The sequence below is a fragment of the Protopterus annectens genome, chromosome 1.part0 (genome assembly GCF_019279795.1).
Source record: "Protopterus annectens isolate FY-2018-M chromosome 1.part0, PAN1.0, whole genome shotgun sequence".
Classification (NCBI taxonomy): domain Eukaryota; kingdom Metazoa; phylum Chordata; order Ceratodontiformes; family Protopteridae; genus Protopterus; species Protopterus annectens.
In genome coordinates this window covers 896,271,286-896,291,476 of record NC_056725.1, presented here as the reverse complement: position 1 = coordinate 896,291,476, position 20,191 = coordinate 896,271,286, and positions in this window count along the sequence as shown.

The window sequence follows — 20,191 nt, the reverse complement described above, 5'->3', positions numbered from 1 at the left end:
ATTTACATTTATTGTCAATGGGAGTATCTAGTGGACAGTTTGACCTCAGATGATTTGATGACCCCAATTATATAAAAACATTTTTTAAAGTTTTATAAATGCATTTAATTGCTTAACATATCAATCATGATTTTTTTTATGTGTAAATGTTAATTTATTTAACATTTTATTTAATTTGCAAATATAATTAATGTAATTAATAGTTTTTAACTTAACTTTAAAATCAGTATTATTTAACATTGTAAACATTAATAATATTTTAAATTAAGATTAATAATATTATTACATGTATTTCAAATGCAAATATTTTAAACAGTTATATATCCTTATGACTTCTGTTTTTCTTGTTTTTTTTTTTTTTTTTTGAGGCAATCTTTGACATTTTGTCAGTAACTATGTGGATTCATAAGCAGTATATAACATTTTTCTTCTTTATATCAAAATATCTGTGGCTTATTTTTTTCTTACTTTGCCATTTCAGTGGGGTCAAACTGCCCAGGGTCGAACTCTCTGGGGTCAAAACATCCCATACCCAACGTCTTCGAGAAGGTCACCAAAGCCGTGGATGAGGGAAAGAATGTGCATCCCACATTTGACAGAGAAACTGTCTCAACTGGCCATAAACCACTAAGTCACCAAATAGGTAGCACAGTGGATCACAAACAGGACACATACTGTCAAAGTATATGAATTCACCTCTAGCAAGAGGCCAATGACTAATGCAGTACCACAGGGTTCTGTACTTGGCCCTTTATCGTTTGGTATTTAATTCACAGAAGTCAAGGGAATCGCAGACAACCTTTGCCCAACCAACTTTGTGGATGACTAAAAATTGTGGACAATCCTCAAATCTAGTAATGGTATTGATATTTTATTTTTATTTATTTAACATTTGTTGACCGAGAAAGTCTGACTAGGTTCCACAGATCCTGTTTTCAGCTGAGGCCCGGGAAGAAATGTTCCAGAAGCATGTTTTTAGAATGTGGGAGGAAACCGGAGTACCCGGAGGAAACCCACGCAAACGCAGGGAGAACATGCAAACTCCACACAGAAGGCAACCCAGCTGAGAATCGAACCAGAGAACCTCTTGCTGTGAGGCGACAGCATTAACTACTGCACCACTGCGCCGCCCTGATATATATATATATATATACATATATATATATATATATATATATATATTGGATATACTGAAGAAAGTATTAACTCACACAAATGATCAGTGCCAGAGTCATGGAGACACACTAAATATCCAAAAAATAATACTTATTCCCTTTTGTAAAGTAAATACCCAAGCTAGTTACAATATAGACAGCACAGTCCAATGAGAGGACCCATTGATATTTGATCTGGGTACTCAGGTATATATAATCGGAAGTTCAACCATCATGTGTCCACATTGGTGACAAATCCCTTCTATGTAGCACAACTCATAGGTATAGACATGCCATCCAGATCAAAGGACATGATAATTCCATTGTACTCATCACAACAATATTTGAAAACAATGCACCCTTTTGCATGTAAGTCAACACACTTCTGCAACAGCTGGAGCCACACCAGAGATTTTTAACAATGAAGATATAGGGTGTAAAAGACAAGCCCTGTGTGGAAAGTTTGAAAGCCACATTACTGTATTCTGTCCCGCAGTGACTACTAAGGGCTGATTTGTATCTGCCCTACAGGGCATTTTACAATCCATCTCTGATAGAAATGTTAGACATTGTTAAAGCAAACTGTATGAGGGTCACTCATTTCAAGGATGGTAAGCTATCCTCTGACCTAATAAATCATATTGGAGAAATAGAAATATCTCTCAGACACTACCCCTTCTCTGGAACAAGTTTCTGATTTATGTAAAACAAAAGCTTTCCTGACACTATTCCAGTGCAACCTACATCAGCAGATGGTTAATGGTAATTGTACTTGTGGTGTTATTCCCATGTCCCTCTTGGATAGATTTAATTGGTGTTATATAACATAGCATGGGATCATAACTCTGTGAACATAGCATTTAAAATTGGCAAGGCTTTTATGTCATCTTGGAACATTAGCTTATTACTTTCCTATTAATCTATGAACCTATGAAGTACAGTTCTATCCTGTGTATAGCTATAGTGTGACTGTACTGCGCCATGGACATAACAGTACATCACATCAGTATTACCACTTGATAGTTTGCATGAACACTTATGCATGCATGTCAGGATTTCAAGTGAGTATAACATCTTCACTGGTAATGTCAGGGTGATAATAATCATGTCCAATATGTCTTGAGGTTTGACATGTGCTTTTGCAGTGTGCTCCATTCATTGTTTGGCAGGATAATAATATCACAGTGACAGCTTCCTCACTCATTGATGTTAGACTTTGCACTGTTGTAGTTTCTGTGCACATGGGCATAGTTGATGCATTGCATACGTTTTGCACACTGGTGTAATATTTGTTATAACACACCACTTCTTAATTCGCTTGTCAAGTGCAGATGTTTCAGATAATATCCATTGTTATTACATGTGGTAGATGCATGCAATACCCAGCTGTGTGTAGGGAACCCACTCATAATAGTGTGTTGTTTGTAAGTGCTATTATCGTTATGGCTGATACCTATGTCAGCCAGAGATGCTTTACTCAAGTGTATTATATTTGGCACAGTAAGCTTGCACACATCCAGTTGCCTATACAAAACTATTCCTTGGCATGCCTACCTTAGAAGAATTGACTAAGCAGACCTTCCTTTAAGGCAAGAGGCATGTGTGATATGTATTGCTCTGCTACACCCAGTAAATACAGACATTATTGATAATATTGCTGGCAGGTGATTGATTCTGCTTGTGTGGCTTGTGACGTATGGATCACATCAACCTCTCAAATGGCAGGATTTCCCCTGAATTCAGCTCCACATGTTACACTATCCCAATTAACTCCTTCAAAGACAGTTTATTTTTGGAAAAGGGGTTATGATTTCCCCTTATAGAATATTGTTAGTCATTATAGTTGTACACTCCTCCTCCTGCAGAACATGTATAATAACTTAAAATGACACTGGAACAAATTAATGTTGCCAATATTTTAAAATAGTTTCTGATTGTGCCTGCTTCTGACTGCAGTTGTCCATGAGTCTGTTACTATGTGTCCATGATTGTTTGTGAGGTATGCTGACACTTCAGTCATATTCAAGCAAGTCATTTTGCAGATCTTCACAATATGCACATACCCCCTATTGTAGATACCATCCTTGCTAAATGTCTTCTCCAGTGAGCATGTCAGTGAAGTTTTTAGCACAACCATTCATCTCCATTGACACGTAACCTTGTGTGGCAGTCACATATCATATCATGTGTTATAATATAAATATACCCATACGGGGCGGTGCAAACAATGGTACCTACCATATCTACATATGTGCTTAATGTTACGCTACTGACTTGTCTTGGAAGTGTACATACATTGACATATCCTGTCTTCTGTCTTTTGTCATATTTTACATGCCTTCTTCCTCTTTCTTCATTCCTGCCATTCATGGCTGTGGACATTTTAATCAGCGTACTTTCCCTGTCTAGTGCATTTATGTTACATTGTAGCTGCCCTTGCTGATCTCCCCAGCATGTATTATTTCAGTCTGCAAAAACCTGCAGTGTGCATTGCATGCAGTTATTGCAATATTTTCACTCTGGTAGTCAATGTGGCTTTGCATGCTATCTCGCACAACAGGTGTACCCATAGGCTTAGTGGCTGGTAACACTATTACTATCCACAAAACCTCACTTGTAAGCTTGACATGCAGCATGCATATACAGCTAGCTCTGCTGCTTATCACACAAACATGTAAATTCCATACACGAAGCCTACACAGAATTTATTCAATCCTCGGACATGTTGAGTCACTCCAAGAAAAATAGTGTACTATTTTATTGTTCAATGATTTGGACCTTAGTTAATAACACGCTTTGTTTTGTAGACCTCAATCAAGTCACTTGATACAGCCTAAGGAAGTAAAATTTATTGTAAGAAAAATTTCAGAAGGTTTGAAAGCTTGAACTATGTTGAAATAAATCAGTAACTGTCATTTTATGTTGTTTATTATAACTACTAAGAGATGTACTCTACTCGAATCAGTTGCGGATCCAGAACAGCTATGGATGGGGGAGCTAAGGCTGTCTAAAAACAGATGTCAGCAGTTATACAGGTCTAGACAATCTCACATCTTGGTGCACTCATCCCTCGTTTTCTTTTCATGTTCTATATATTTAGGAATATACTTATGAAGATATGAGCACTGAATTGAAGAAAGTGAATACATTTTATATAGACATTAAAGGTATAAGCAGAATTTATAACACTTGGTATTCACTTTAGACAAATGTAATTTCTTAATTCACCCCTAACCCATCCCAGTCTGCCCACACCATCTGGATGACATCATCCTGTATTTCCATGCATTGACTTAGTCTTCAGCTTTTTCTTCAGTTCTTTCAGCACACTAATCAGTAAATACTTCACTGAAATAAATTGATTAAGCCAAGGGTCTGGGTAGCTGGTAGGCCCCCAGAAGCAATGGGGTTCTAGATTCTCTAAAGTGTATTTTAGAGACTTTTTTTAATCGTTTGATCCAATGAAGGTCTGAATAAAAATCTTGACTAAGGAAAGAAATAAGTGATGTAGAATGTTTAAGGTTAAAATAATATATCCCAATAAAATAAAAAGCAAATATTTATGATACACAACTTAAATCTAGAAATTGTGTTTGCCTTCCTGACCTCCCCAAAATAGTCACCTTCTATGAACTACTTTGGTATTAGATCAAGAAGAATGTGAAAGAACAAGTGGCTACATTCATACATTTTACACTGTTGCTGTTATTTATATAATCAGCATGCCTACTAAGGCCTACTACCAAAGGATTGACATCTGTATATGCCTGTTTCCTCCTACATGGTATACTACCTCCAGATAAGCAATAGTAACCTTCTGTGCAAGCCTCTGAGTTCTGACAGTGAGAAAAATTAAAGAAAAAGATGGCCACACTGTCTCCAGCCCCCCCCCCCCAACCTTCTGAGTACAAACCTGGGCATGGCTAGTTTTAGACTGAGACCTAGTGAAGAGTATGAGTCTCCCCTTCTAAGTCTGTGTCAAAATACACTTACACATCTGGGGGTGTGAGGGTTGTCAAGCCCCAAGAAACAAAGATTCTAGATGCTCTGATTTATTTTGTTTTATTTTTGAAAGATAATTCTCTTAGTCACTCTCTTATGAGTTCAGTCTGACTCCAAGAATGACCATCAACTGCAGAGTTTACAAGGCAAAGGGGGAAACAGAAGTATGTTGCCAAGTCTTTCTTTCATATTACACATCTGTACACTCACATCTATGAGCAATTTATAGTCCCCAATCCATGTTATTGCATGTTTGTGAAGTGTTGCAGAAAGCAGAGCATCCAAAGAAAATCCACACAAGAACACTGAGGACATGCAGACTCTACTGAGAAGATATCACAGGTGAGAACCAAACCAGAGAACCTCTTACTGTGAGGTGGCAACATTACCCATTGTACCAATGTGCTGTTCTAAAAGATAATTCATTTTACTTATTTGTACTGCCATCAGAAAGAGTTGTGTCACACAACACACACACACACACACACACACACACACACACACACACACACACACACACACACACACACACACACACAGCTATATACTTAAACTACATGATTATTTATAAGCAAATTGGAGGAACACAAATTCACTTATGGCATATCTTCAGGGAGCTGGTAGAAACCAGAACACCTTAGTAAAACCCATTTAATGACAGGAAGGATATGTAGACTGTACACAGAAAAACACATTATGAATTTATTCAGGATTACAATTTGGCCCACAACCAGAGCTGGATCATGTTCAAATGGGGCCCTGGAAAGGGTGATAGATTGGGGTCACCCTGGAGTAGCCCCTCCTGCAACAACCCTCTACCACCCCATCAGCAGCCCCCTCCCCATCCATTCCACTGTTCCATTACGTGGCTATTTCTCCCCAGTTGCCATAAGCAACTGTTTAAACCTTTCAATGTGCGTACTGTTTTCTCATTTACTTCTACAATGATTAAAGATATTGAAAAAGAATAGCACACTGATAGCCACTTGCTAAACAAACAATACAGTCTCACACTGAAAACAGACTTAGCATGTGCAGTAAACTTCTTTAGCCTTGAAACCCACATTCAAAGAAAACGCATCTGGCCAGTAGAGAATTAGGTTTAACTTTGGGCTGTTTTATAACCATGGGCTCCTTGCAGACATTTTTAGGGCCACACATATATGTATGTGTTCTTTGATTCACCTTCCTGATTGTATTAAATTATATTCCTTGTATAATACAGCAGCACTTGCTAGAATGTCGTTTAAATTTGTAGTTTTGAAAAAACAATAATGACAAAATTATCCATTTCAGAAAATTTCAACCATAAGATGCCACTCAAGCTTTTGTCATTAAAATTAACCAGTATCAGTCAATAAGCACAATCACTGCAGAAGTAAAAGTCATCAGAATAATTCTACATTAAAGAGATCTATAACTAATGAAAAGGTTGTTATTGACAAATAGCTTTACAGTTCAGTGTTTCATCTATAAATTCAGTGCCTGCTGCCCTTGAAGAATTAATTTCCTATGTTACACTAAAAAAAAAAAAAAAAGTTGGTAAGCTAGTAATATTGCAATGAGGATTGACTGACAAGCCGACAACAAGTTCATAGTTACTAGGCACGAGTGCAGAACCCTTTCCCCCTTAAAATGCATAAAATAATCAGCAATCAAAATGCACTCAAACACCAGCACCCCATATACATGGTGTGGGAGCAGAATCCACAGCCATCTGCACCAAAAGCAATTATGCTACTAACACTGTTTTCAAATTCTATAGCCCAAATAGTGACTGCAATTTGCTAAACAAAACCATTAGTTGCGCATTGAAAACAGACTTAGCATGAGCACCAGTACACCTCTCTTCCCTTGAAACTCACAATTCCATGAAAATGCACTGAAACTCTTGACTCATAATTCCACCAGACGTCTGGTAGTTGGTGTAGAGGATTCAGGCTCTTGTCTTCACTGAAGCTCACAATATCTTTTAGCAGTCTGGTAGTAAGTGTAGAGGATTCAGGCTCTTGTCTCCATTGGAGCTCACAATTCCATCAGCAGTCTGGTAGTTGGTGTAGAAGACTAAGGCTCTTGTCTGCTGTAACCAAGTTAATTGACTAACTTGCCCCACCCCCCAATTAGGGCATTACATGCCATATCTCTCAACATATTAGTGCAAGAAATCTGGACAAAGGCTAAAATAATTGGGATACAATGACCCAAAAATAGGGATCATTTTGAAATATTTCTCTTTTTAAATTATAAAGTTGCTAGAATGACAGGGTTTGTGTTAGAATGCATTTGTTGAAGAAAATAAAGCAATTCTTCCACTGGAAATATAGCTGACTGAATTCTGTTTTAAAGTCCATGTATGGATAATGGAATAATATTCTCCTTACAAATAGAAGTCACTCATTACTTTTTTAAGAGTTAATTTTCATATATGTGTTGAAAGTAGAACATATGAACATGGAGTTATGGAATTAAGTGTCATTATGGTCAGTAGGTCACATGAATGATAGTCAGGCCTATAAGTTTATGAACACTTATTTATTTTGAACATCTGAAGCTATGTTATACTATGTCTTATTTGAACAGCTACCTTTCATGTACTTTACTTTCGATATGGAATGCATTTTTTCCACTATATGTTGAAAGTGATAGCAGAACTTTTCTACATATGGCTATTTGCTGCCCAGTATAGTAAACCTTGTTACCAAAGTATTTAAGTAAAAAATATCAGCAAATAAACAAGCAAATAAATACCATTTCTCAAATAAGCATGGCTATAATCCATAGGAGGCATGACTTTCTGCAGCATTCTTGTTTTCTTATATGAAAAGACAGTACAACCATTAGTGTTTACTGAAGGTAATTGGGGTGATTCTGATAGACTGTTTTGAAAATAGTAAAGCTCATTTGCTTAAGGTCACTCTTGACAGAGGTCTTTTATTTGGCAATTCTTCAGCTAAAGTTTTAAAGGAACTTGAAGAAAGGGGTGAATTGAACCAGGGAGCCAAGCAACTCTTTTTACCTCCTATTCTTACATATGAAAATAATTATCGATGTTCTCCTAGTCCTTTTTTCCATGAAGTCTTTTACCCTGCCCCCCCCCCCCCCCACACACACACACACAAAAACCAACTTGAAAGCAATATAAGAAGAAATATCAAGTAGATTCAAAAAGGAAACAAGATGAGCCCCAAAGACCTTCCTTTCAAAAGAAAGCTGAATGAGATCCTATGCCTCTTCTCCCTCGGCCCTCCCCTTCTCTCTAGTCATTCTTCCCAAATTGCAGTTAGTCTCTCCTGCTGCCATCATCTCTTGAAAAAGAAAACTTTTGATGGTTGAGTTCTAAAAGTAATCAAGCATGGTTACAGTTTTCGAAGGACATCTCTTACACCTCAATCAGAGATCCCACAGCCTCCAAAATATCAAACACATGTTTCCTCAAGTTCTGTCAGATTTGCTGTCCCAAAATATAATGGAAACAGTGCCTCCATCCCAAAATGGCAAACGTACACAGAAACCAGTTTTGGAACTTTCAAGGCTAAATACATTTCTTTTCAGTCCAGCAGTCAAGATGCTCACTTTACAAGCTTGTTTCCCACCTTATCTTTCCCCAATGTTTTTCTAGTAACCTTGGACTTAGAAGATGTTTACTTATACATGTTCATGTATTTTCTAAGATTCTTTGCCTTGAGATTGCTCTTTCAGCTTACTGTACATATTTACCTTCCTGTCTGTTCACTGCTCCAAGAGTTTTCACAAACTGCTTGGCTCTAGTCATAGCAGTTTGCAGACTTTTTCTTTTGGACAATTGGATCATCTCAACTCCATCAGGTCAAGACACATTAGCTGTTCTTCAGTTCACCATAAATCTTTTTAGCAGTCTGGGTTTCAAGCTAAATATAAAAAAAATATTGTTTAAATATTGCCTGCTAGCTAAATTGCTATCCATTGCATATCTCTCACCAGACAATATGTCATCTTATCAAACTCACTTTCTGAATCTGGTACCTCCAGACCATGTCCACTGCAAGGAAGTTTCTCAAAATTATTGGTTTCATGGCTTGTCTCCAAATTAATGATACCATTTGCCAGACTACATAAGAAAATTCAATGTTATTGCAAATCAGTTTGGATACAGCATTGCCATACTTTTCCTTAGCGGGTGTTCAGTTTCATCAAGAAGCAAGTCTTAAGGTGAGCCAATCAAGTATCCAGTCTTTTCATTTTCCCTCCCTCTCCCTCTTCCTGTCCAGGCAGTCACATCAGATGGTTCAGACTTTATATGATAGGAGTGCAGTATCCCAAGGCATGAATGGTCACGGCATCTGGGAGCCTCATTTCAGGAATAAGTATAAAAATCTCAAAGAGATGAGAGGTCTAATAAAATATATGAAAGCCTTACATTGGCTTTGGGCCCCTGGACCACTGTTTGTGATAAAAGACAATGCCACAGAGATCTGATATATAAACAAACAAGGGGTAGCAACATCATACTACCTGTGCAGAATGGCTTGGCAATAAATAACGGCCTCTCTCTCCAGGACACATGCAGTCCATTAGAGCAGAACAGAGTAGCAGACACTGAGCAAAACCCGGACATACTCATACGAGAGGATGAATCACCTAAAGGTAATCCAGGACACTGTACATTTGTAGGAAACACACCAAATAGACTTACTGGACTCCTTTATCAACAGACAACTTAATCACTTCTGTTGCAGAACACTTTCTAAAAATCATTGAAATAGATGCATTTTCTTTCTCATGGTCATAAATGTTTCTCTGTACCTTTCCTCTCTTTCCTGTGATATTCAAAGTTCACTTAAAGAGCAAGATGGACTTGCCAAATATTCTTCTGCTACCTCCTTTTTGGCCCAGGCAACATTGGTTCTCCCTTCTCATGCATCTAGTCAAAATCCTCCATACAGAGTGGATTTACTCACACATGACAAGGGATCCTTAATATATGCCAACATTTAAACTCTCCTCCTAACAATAAAGGTGAGAGAATTTTGATACTTGTGATTTGCAGTTGATATTTTACGAGATTAGAAAAACTGCTACTATAAAATCATACTTCGCAAAATGGAAAAGTTTTTCTAGCTGGTTCCATAACAGAGAACAAGAAAAATCCCAAACACGGGGCTCCTTGTGTTCCTCAGAAGCTGTAGGATCAGTTCTGGCTTAGGGTACCCTCATTCAGCTTGTCTGCGCTTGGTCCCAACCCCGTTTTCTTCTTTAGCTCAAGTTGAACAATTTTTGAAAGCTTTGCATATTAGGCTTCATAGAAAACATGTGGGATAATTTTGTTTTGGAGAAGTCTCTCTCCTTTTGAACCTGTAGGCAGTGCTTCTTTAAAATGTCTAACATGGAGGACTGCTTGTGTTATTGTGCTGACTTCTGTATGACTGGGATCAGAATCATAGGTGCTTATATGTACACATCCTGCCTTGATTTTCCACAAGGACAGGGAAAGCTTCAGAACCAGGCATTCCTATATGTCAAAGGTTGTCTTTAAATTTACTTTGAACCAGGTGATTTATCTCCTGTCTTTTATCCTGAACTCAAAAGCAGAGGGGAAAGCATGCTACAAACCTTAGACTTCCACAGACAATAGCGATTTTACTTGTAAATGACTAATTATTTTCAAAAGGCTAATCAACTTTATCGTATACTTTTATAGCGAAAAGAAAAGGCAGCCAGTTTCTAAATAAACTATTTCTAATTGCCTGTTTCAAGCCAAGAAATGTTGTTAAATATATCAAGAAAAAGCCCATTTCAGAAAGTCAAAACTAACTCTTGTCAGAGGTGTGGCAACTTCTGAGGCTTCTTGGAAAGGGATGGACTCTTAGCTATCCTAATGGTGGCTACTTGGTCTTCTGTGCACACTTTGCTAGTCACTGTAAACTTAATACAGTCTTCTTAGCTATAGCCAAATTTGAAAAAGCCATCCTTTGAGGCCTTCTAAAATGTAATCCTTCTCTGTTCACCTTTTCTTTCTAAGCTATCATAATTGCAGTTGGATACTGCAACAGTGGGGTAATTAAGAACACAAAATAATTTTGTAAGTTAAGTTAACTAAATACAACATTAGATGTCCTTCTAGATCACTACTGCAGTATTATAACACTTCTAACTACTCCATTACTTCCTACTCTTTCCTTGGCAAAGATGGGGTATCCTACTCTATCTTTGCCACTCTGACACAAGGGTGTAGTGAGGGAATATTCAGTGTACTCAACTGAGTACATTTTTTTCAGAGCTTCATTCTGTAACTTTGTGAATCAAAGAGCACAGAATTATTAGAATTGTGTAAAACTGTCTACTATATAGATTTAAATAAAACATACTTAACTGATATGAATGTACCTCTTAAAATAACTTCTTTATGGTTATAAGCAGCAGCTGTTAAAACAGTATGTTCCCTTACAAAGTATATAGATGCAGCAGTTTGTGGATTGAGTACAGTTTTGAAATGATAGGTGGGTAGCTGGGGACAGAAACATGAAGTCTGAGTACAATGCATGAATTTCTGGCTACACCCCTGTTCTGACATGACAATATCTGGTGGTTTTGACATAAATGTAATAGAGCTTAAGTCTTTAACCTTCCATTTTAGTAAGAAAGCTCTCATTATTTTCTCATCAATGCATCCTTCATATACTGGCACACACCCTTTGCTAAGGGAGGACATGCTAGGTACAAGAACGGAGTCCAAAGACTCTATAGACTGGCCAGACATCCAATCCTTGGGCAAATATATTCCAAATCATTATGGCTACTGCAACAGTGATCTAGTTGAACATCTACTACTATGATAGCTTACACAACTGTACTTTCTCCAAAATACAAAAATCTTAGAGTTAATGCACATAAGTAGTAGGTACACCCTCCAAATCCATTCTGCAACATACAAAGTTAAGTTTGTGCATCAATGAAAACTCATTTTATGTTTTGAGAAAAACAGGCTTTGTTTACAAAAAATGTATAAAACCTATTTTTAGTAACAGAAAGAAATTATTTTACAGAATTCCCTGCTCCGTTGTCTAAGAGAGACAGAGAGAGAAAGAAAAAAGCTTGGCATTCTGATTACACAGAACTCTCTGCATATATCTATTGGTTAAGCTCCTCTAAAGTAAATATGCTAAAGCTTAGAAATAACCTCGTCAGCCAGGAAACTGACTTCCTTTGATTTGATATATTCTGCTAGTTAAAAGGCATATAAACATTTAAACTCAAAGCATCTGTATTTGGAAACCATTTACTAAATACATAAATACAGAAAAGTTAATGCAAGCAGGAAATGCCTTTACAATGTGAATGACACAGAATCTGTTGAACTGTGTCTGAAATATTTAAAAAAATGCCTTGCATTGACAGGTTGAAACTAAAACTAAACAAACAAGAAAGTAAATAAACAAATGCACAAATAAAAGAACATCAACACAATTAGGCAAGAACCTGAAAGCATCATATGTTGTTAACTCTAGCTAATAAAATAACAAACTTATGTCTCTACTTAACCAAAAAAAAACATCCAGTAAAGGAGGAAGCATCTGAAAGGGCTGATCAAGCACATAAAACTGTCTAGAGCGTTTGCTGTTAAATTTGTGCTTTACAAAATGATCTATTAGTTCTAGTACTTTCAATTTATTACATTAAATTAACAATGCATTCTTCAGCTTTCTAAATAAATTGCTTAGCTATGTCAAATTTTCAAGTATAATTAAGATTCAGAAAATTTCAAAGTGCAAAATTAGTATAACTAGAGATCATATGTTCCACAAAAGCAGCAGTTGGAATTGCATTTTAAAACATGGCATATGATACACATTCTAAAGATGACTGTGGCAAAAAGAATTGTTTCTGTATTGTCCTTCAGTGTGTCCTTGGCAAACAAGCTCAACAACAATCCTTCTTCAGATTCTATACTGCTGTGGAATAACATTGTTCTAATAAAGCTCTTTTCGTCATTTGTATAAAGATACCAGCAACCTATAACACAGCAGCCATAACAATAAACAAAACAGAGGGTAGCAGAATATATTTTAATAAAGGGTATATTAACTATGTCCTTTACTGCAAACATACAGGTAGTTACAAATTCAATCGATTACACATTCCCTGGGATTCAATAAACTCCATGCAGGAGTAGTGCTATTTCTGCACAGAGTGAACCGTGTCCATTTTCTCTTAACTTTAACAGCAGTGCTCCGTGCATATTCATGAAGGTGCGCTACTGCTAAGGTAAACAGACATGAACACTACTGAGTGCAGGGGGCATGTTTAAGTAGTGCACACATATATAACATGCCCCTGCACTCAGAAAGTGCTGTATATCACTTTGTAAAAGCTTTTCAGTGTCCGTGGACACTGAAATCAAATAAAATAGTAAAACAGTGTCTGGGAAACACTGAAATAGATAGGGGATCAAGAAATGAATGCAGGGGGTGTGTAACAGGTTCTGGCACACACCCCCTACATTGTCAAAGTTCCATACGGCACTTTGCAATTGCTCTCAAACTGTTTTCAGTGTATGTGGACACTGAAAGCAGGAAGTATGGATAGGAAGCAATGCGGGAGGTATGTGACAGCTACTATCACACACCCCTTGCATTGGGAAAGAGCCATACAGCCATACTCTTCAACTCTACAGGTTTCCACAGAATGCCCAGATGCCTACCTCATATACCTCTCAATCTCCTAGAGCAAGAAATCTGTACAAAACCATATTTAATGGGGGGACAAAAGCCCAAAAATAGGGATACATTTTAAATATTGCTCTTACAAATTTGGAAAGTTGCTAGAATAACAGTTTTTGCAGTAGCATGGATTTCCTGAAGGGTATGAAGTCTGAAACCCAGATGCCTGTCATTATGTTCTGACTTAAACCTCAAGTGATTTGCCAATGATTTGCTAGAAAACCACAGTCACGTGAGAAATGGAATAGGAATATGAGTCAAGTTTGTAAGTTCAACATTTAAAATATGCCCCTATGTGTCCCCTTACAATTTCCCTTACAGTGACTGACAAGGATTACAGATACATGTAAATAAAGTGGGTTTATTAATTAATTTATTTTTTTACTTTCTAAGGTATGTTTAAGCATAGCTGAGCAGGTGTGCAAGTTATGTCCCTCTGATCAGCATTGCTTAAACATCTCATAGCAGCTAAATAAAAATGTAGCTAGCATAGTGGTTAGAGTCCTGGCTTTGCATGCAGGAGTTCGTAGTTCGAGTACCAAAACAGGTACTTTATTTTTACATGGAAAAGCACTGCTAAATTATTTTTTTATATATTAAATTATGTAGTAATTGATATTTGTTGCCCAGGTAGTGTAGCAGGTCCAAAATGGAAGTGTGAGTGCATATAACATGTGAAATCACCCATGTATACACAAGTGCCTAATACAGTATAGTCACACCCCAAGATAATGTAATGAAAGCACATAGGGGAATGACATGTAAAGTAAATTATATACACTTAATAATATGTCAGTAATGATGAATTAATCTACACTCCTGATATTGTATTTAATGAAAACTGAGCAATGCTACATACTGCTCAGCTATGCTTAGCCTGTGTAAGCATTTCTTAAATGTGAATGCTAAGCAGCAGTTAGCTCAGCTAAGCAGATTTGCACACTTGTAAGCAGTACTCAGTATTTACCATTTTAAGCACTGTTCTACTCAGAAGCAGATTTCCTCACTGCTTAGCTGAGCTTAGCATTTTCAAAATGGTCCAATGACAGCAAAGGGCAGGAATATTGCCTTATTGAAACTCCACAGGTGGGAATACAGCCATAACCTGTTGTTGTTGATCTGTGCAGGTGCTATGTCAGGCATTGGAGAATTTTGGGTGCAGCGCTGGGGCATTCAGGAGTCCAGGGTCATGGCTGGATTCCTTGTAGAAAACCATGACAACACACTGCTGCAGGGCCAGTACCAGGTATCACAATAATAAATGGAGACCTGGGACTGTCTCGCACATGATCTTACCAGTGCTACTGGCATCCCCCGAACTGGTGAGCAGGTACGGTACAGTTATGCTGACCTAAAGCGGAGGAAGGGTGCACTCTTGGCCCAGTGGATCCAAGATGCATGGGCAAGGAATGATTCAGTAGTGTGTATGCATCAGTATCAAGTAGTTTCTACCAAAGTCTAGCCTGAGCATGTGATAGATAGGTATGCATAATTTTGTTTTTCTCCCCTACAGCTGCAGCAGAGAAGGCTAGCAACATAAAAGCCCATGCCGACAGATTGTTAAGGCTTCACCAACAGGCTGGTGAGTACAAATCTATCTTGCAGTATATAGTGCAAATAACTAAGAAGTACATTGATTGATGACAGTAGGTATATTGTTACTGTGTTAACCGAATAAATACATTTTGTCTAACTAATATTGATCTACAGGATATGTAGTAGTAAAGCACTGTGTCATGTCAATGTAATAAAGATCAATACCAAAAACTGTTGTGTTGACTATAGTATGTTGTTATAGAAATAGAATGTATACAAATTCTCCACAGCAAATATGGATTTGACAGCATGCATTAACTGAGGTTGTCCTGAGAACCAGCTGTTAAGAAAAAAATGTATATTGTGGAGATGTAAAACAAGATATAAATGAAATATGAAATATATATTGCACTAAGCTCTGAGCCCTGAATAGTAATGTGCAATGTATCTCAGTGTGTCCCATGCAGCATTGCCATCTGTTAACCTTTGCTGTTCAGACTGTATTATTTCAAAGGATTAATGCACTATACACAATCTGCATACCTCTCAACTGTACAGATTGTTGCCTTATATTTTCAGTCTGTTCCTCATAAAAGTTGTGGTTTTCGGGCAAATCATTGAGGATTGAAGTCACTAAATAATGACATTCATTTGAGTTGCAGACTTCATATAATTTGAAAAACGCATGCTAATTCAAAACCTGCCATTCTAGCATCTTTCTAAGTTTGTAAAATCAATATTTAAAATCGGTCCCTATTTTTGAGCCTTTGTCCCCCCAAAATTTTAGGCTTTGAAAGATTTCTTGAACTAAGAGGTTGAAAGGTATGACTATCAGTCATGCATGCATCTCAGGATTACATGGTCAGACTGTCTAACCAAAAGAGTATTAGGCAGAAACCAGTCAAGCAAGAAATAGCAGTTCTGCAGTAACTCAGTGTGATGAGAAATAGTTTAGTTGCTAATTTTGCACACCCAGACATGGTTCAAATCCAGGGAGTGGTACTGAGATGTGTGCATATATACACCAAACAGATATTTCCTGCACAGGTCTTACAGGTAAAGAAATGTGTATTGTAGCTGTCTTAATAAACCGTGTACAACTGTTCCACTGTCCAAACCCACATGCCTGCAAATGGCAGCAGGATAGTTACATACACCATGCAGTCTCCCTGATACATGTCCCTCAAGTGTCACACTGTCATGGCTAGTGGTCACTGCTACCAATAATCTTGGACACAGATAGGAATCCAGGGAAGTATGTCAGTAGCAGACTAACAGAACATCAGTGCTGGGTACCCTTCTTTGTCCATTATCTAACCCTGACATGTACAAGCCCCCTCCAGTAATGTAGCCATTGTTCTCCCAGTCTTCCCCACACAATTAGCAGTTGACAGTCTAATGTGTATGTATGTGCTACAGAAGCTATAGGCCATAGGTAGATGTAAAGTGAGGGCATGCCTGTAGAGTATTGAGTAGTACTGTTGTGAAAAATGGAAGCTTATACAGCTGTCAATGGACTTTTTTCTCTCCACCCACCCCTCATCTGCATCAATAATTATAATTCATATACTACGGGTGTGTTGTTCTCAAAACCTATTGTTGGGACATGTGTTCTGTTATTGTTCATAAATTTACTTGGTTGCATATTAATATACCTTGTTCAGATACTATTATGGAGGGCCTGTTGCCGTCAATGTAACTTGCATGCTGTTAAAATGCTTACTGTTGCTCTGTTTATGCATGTGTTCTATTTGCTATGCAACTGTTTCAAATCTGTTGGTTTGGGTTAATTGCAACACCCATGCATGATGTTATAACTAATTTTGAAATGCTTTGTTCATGACTAAGCAATATATCTTGGATAACCTCAACACCATTGCATGTTTGGGAATGCAGATCCCTGTGGATCTGCCTGTCCCACCCCATTCTGGTCATGGCACCGGGCCCCAGCATGTCTGGGACCCAAGCCAGAACTTCCTCATCTGCTGGTCCTGCATGACATGTGGGTGGAACTGACTCATGGGACGGGGCCCTTCCCCCGGTCGTGGGTGTGGAGAGGAACCTGTTACCCACCACAAGTTCCAGTGTATTGTGCACAGCATCATCCGCACAGAGTTGGATGGATGGCTGCACCAGATGGAGGACCGCCTGCGGCACTTTGAGGGGGCAGGCTGCCACTCCTGTCTAGACCCCAGCACAGCAACCTTCAGGGCCGTGAAAGTGCAGTTGTGACTGCCCATGGGTGGGGACCACAGTGCTACTGTATCCATTTGGAGGCTCATGGGTTTTGGATTCTCAACAACCCTCCTCGTCAAAAGTGTTTACTCCCCTCATTTGTCATATACTGCCCCTGTCTGCTGTCTTGTCGGTTTGTCTGTCTGTGAATGCAACCTATCCTACCCAACTTACTTCCCCAAACACACCTATAGCCCTTGCCCAACATCCCACTCTTACCATAAAAAAGGGCATCTGTCCCACAAAAAAATCATTGCCCAATACATAGCTCTACATTTTGCCCCCATGTACAGTGAAAGTAATCAATCTACCCTAACATTATTCTACAAATGTCAATGCCATGGAACAGCTAGTCACTGTTCCCACGAGAGGAGAAAATATACTAGATCTCATTATCACAAACATGGGGACAAATGTTGGTGAGATCTGATCATAAACTAATCTCACTGCCCAAACAAAAAGGCCACAGTGAAGAACTTCTCTAAAGCAAACTTCACACTACTCCCCTGAGACAGTGGAAACCACAACCCAAGCTGCGAAGCCCTTACAAATGCCTTCTATGAACACCTCCAGGACTGCATGGATCAGGCAATCCCAAATAAAACCAAGACTCTTTCCACAAAGGGCAAACGTCCAGTCTGGTGGAAAGCTATTACATGATCCCTGATCATTATTAGTACTCATAAAATCAACTAAGGCCAATTTTGAGAGAAAAATTGCCATGGATTCAAAGGACAATCATAAGGCCTTTTTCAGCTATGTTAGGAACCTGGGTGGGAACTCCCAGATATGCTCAGAATTAGTCCAAAATGATAAAAATCACTGAACCCACAGACATTGCCAACATACTGGCAGACAGGTTCAGTGCAAACAGTGCAGCCTCCCAGACATCTCAAATGCGCAGGTGAAAGCTGCTCTCTCTAAAAAAAAAAGCATCAATCATGGGACCGGATGGTGTCCCCAGCTGTGTGCTAATTAAACCACACAAGGCAGCTGTTTAATCTCAGCTGTTTATCTCACTACCACAGGATGGCAACTGTGGTCCCACTCCACAAAGGTGGTAGTCTGCAAAGCAAAGGGAGAGGATCATAATGGAGCTCATAAACAAAGATATAGGGACTGACTTTTGACATTAAGATCATGCCCCATTGATGAGGAAAGGCAGTCCATACAGCCTACCCTTGACCTTGCAGGCTTTGACACAATACCCCACTTTCGGTATTGTAAAAAACTTAGCAAATGTAAAAACCCATGTCACAAGATGGGTTGCAAACTGGCTTAAGGACAGAACCCACAGAGTTAGAGTTGCTTTGTTCGGCATCTACTGAAGTTAAATGCCAAAAATGTATAGTCATAGAGAAGAGGTTATCAGGGACCTGGGGACCCAGGTTGACAGTGGCCTTTCTTTGACACTCATAAAGTGGTTAGAAAGACCTTCTACATTGCCCACCTGATCATGAGGATTTCATCCAGAGATCTAGTGAGGTCATTGTCTCCCTGTACTCTTTTTATCAGACCAATGATGTAATGCACCAATGCACCCGATGTATCTCATCTCGCATCTGCAGTGCAAGGAGGAGACCAAAAAAAAAAAGGAAAAAAAAGAAAAGGAAAAAAAACAAGTCATATGCTGCCCAGATTGAAGAAACTGAGGTGACATGTGCCTGACATACGAATTAATGGAAATGCTCCACCTCAAAAATCCAAATCCACCAAAACCACTAGGGATAGATTTATCACTCAGAGACTATGCTGTGGAATGCTCTGTTCAAGAGAAATCTTGACCTGTGGATTGAGATCGAGGGTTTTTACCCCGGAATCATCGTCACTGCTGGACAGAGGCACAGCAAAGTAATGGGTAAATTTGGGCTAGGCTTATAAATGCCTTGGGGCAGATAGCCTAGTATAAACCTATGAACCTATGAACCTATGAACCTTCCCCATGGAGTGTGAGGCTGTAAGTTCCAAATTCTAAACATTATTCACAGCTGTTGCTGCAGAAGAAATGCAGAGCTATGGTCCTTTGCTACACCTGTCCTGCACATCCCTAGCTTGTTTTCCTAAAGTTTTATCACCTGCTTGCACCCATTTCACCACTTTCCAATCAAGCTTTTTTATTTTCTTTAATTAAATTTAGCGCGGATGTAAGTGAGAGTAAGCAGTGCCAAGTGAAGCTAAGTGGACGTAACCTTCTGTTAGCATTGCTTAGCTTCACACAAAACCATGCAAACCCACTTACAACTGCTTAAAAGTGCTTTAATCACTCTGTCTCTATCAGCCCTTGTTGTGCCCAGCAACAAAATAACCAGTCTTGCCAAGTTTCAATCCCAGGTTGATATGTACTACAGTCACAGCAACATACCACTACACCTTCTGAACTGCAACACTATGTATTGCTTTTACAAGTATATCATGCATTATGGTCATTTAACATTAATGAAAAAAGTCATCATTACCAAGTCTTGAACCCAGGACCATGTGCATGACCATCACAGCAATGTACTTCTACACCATCTCAACTGTAGGAATTTGTAATGATTTTACAAACATATCATGCACTACAGTCAT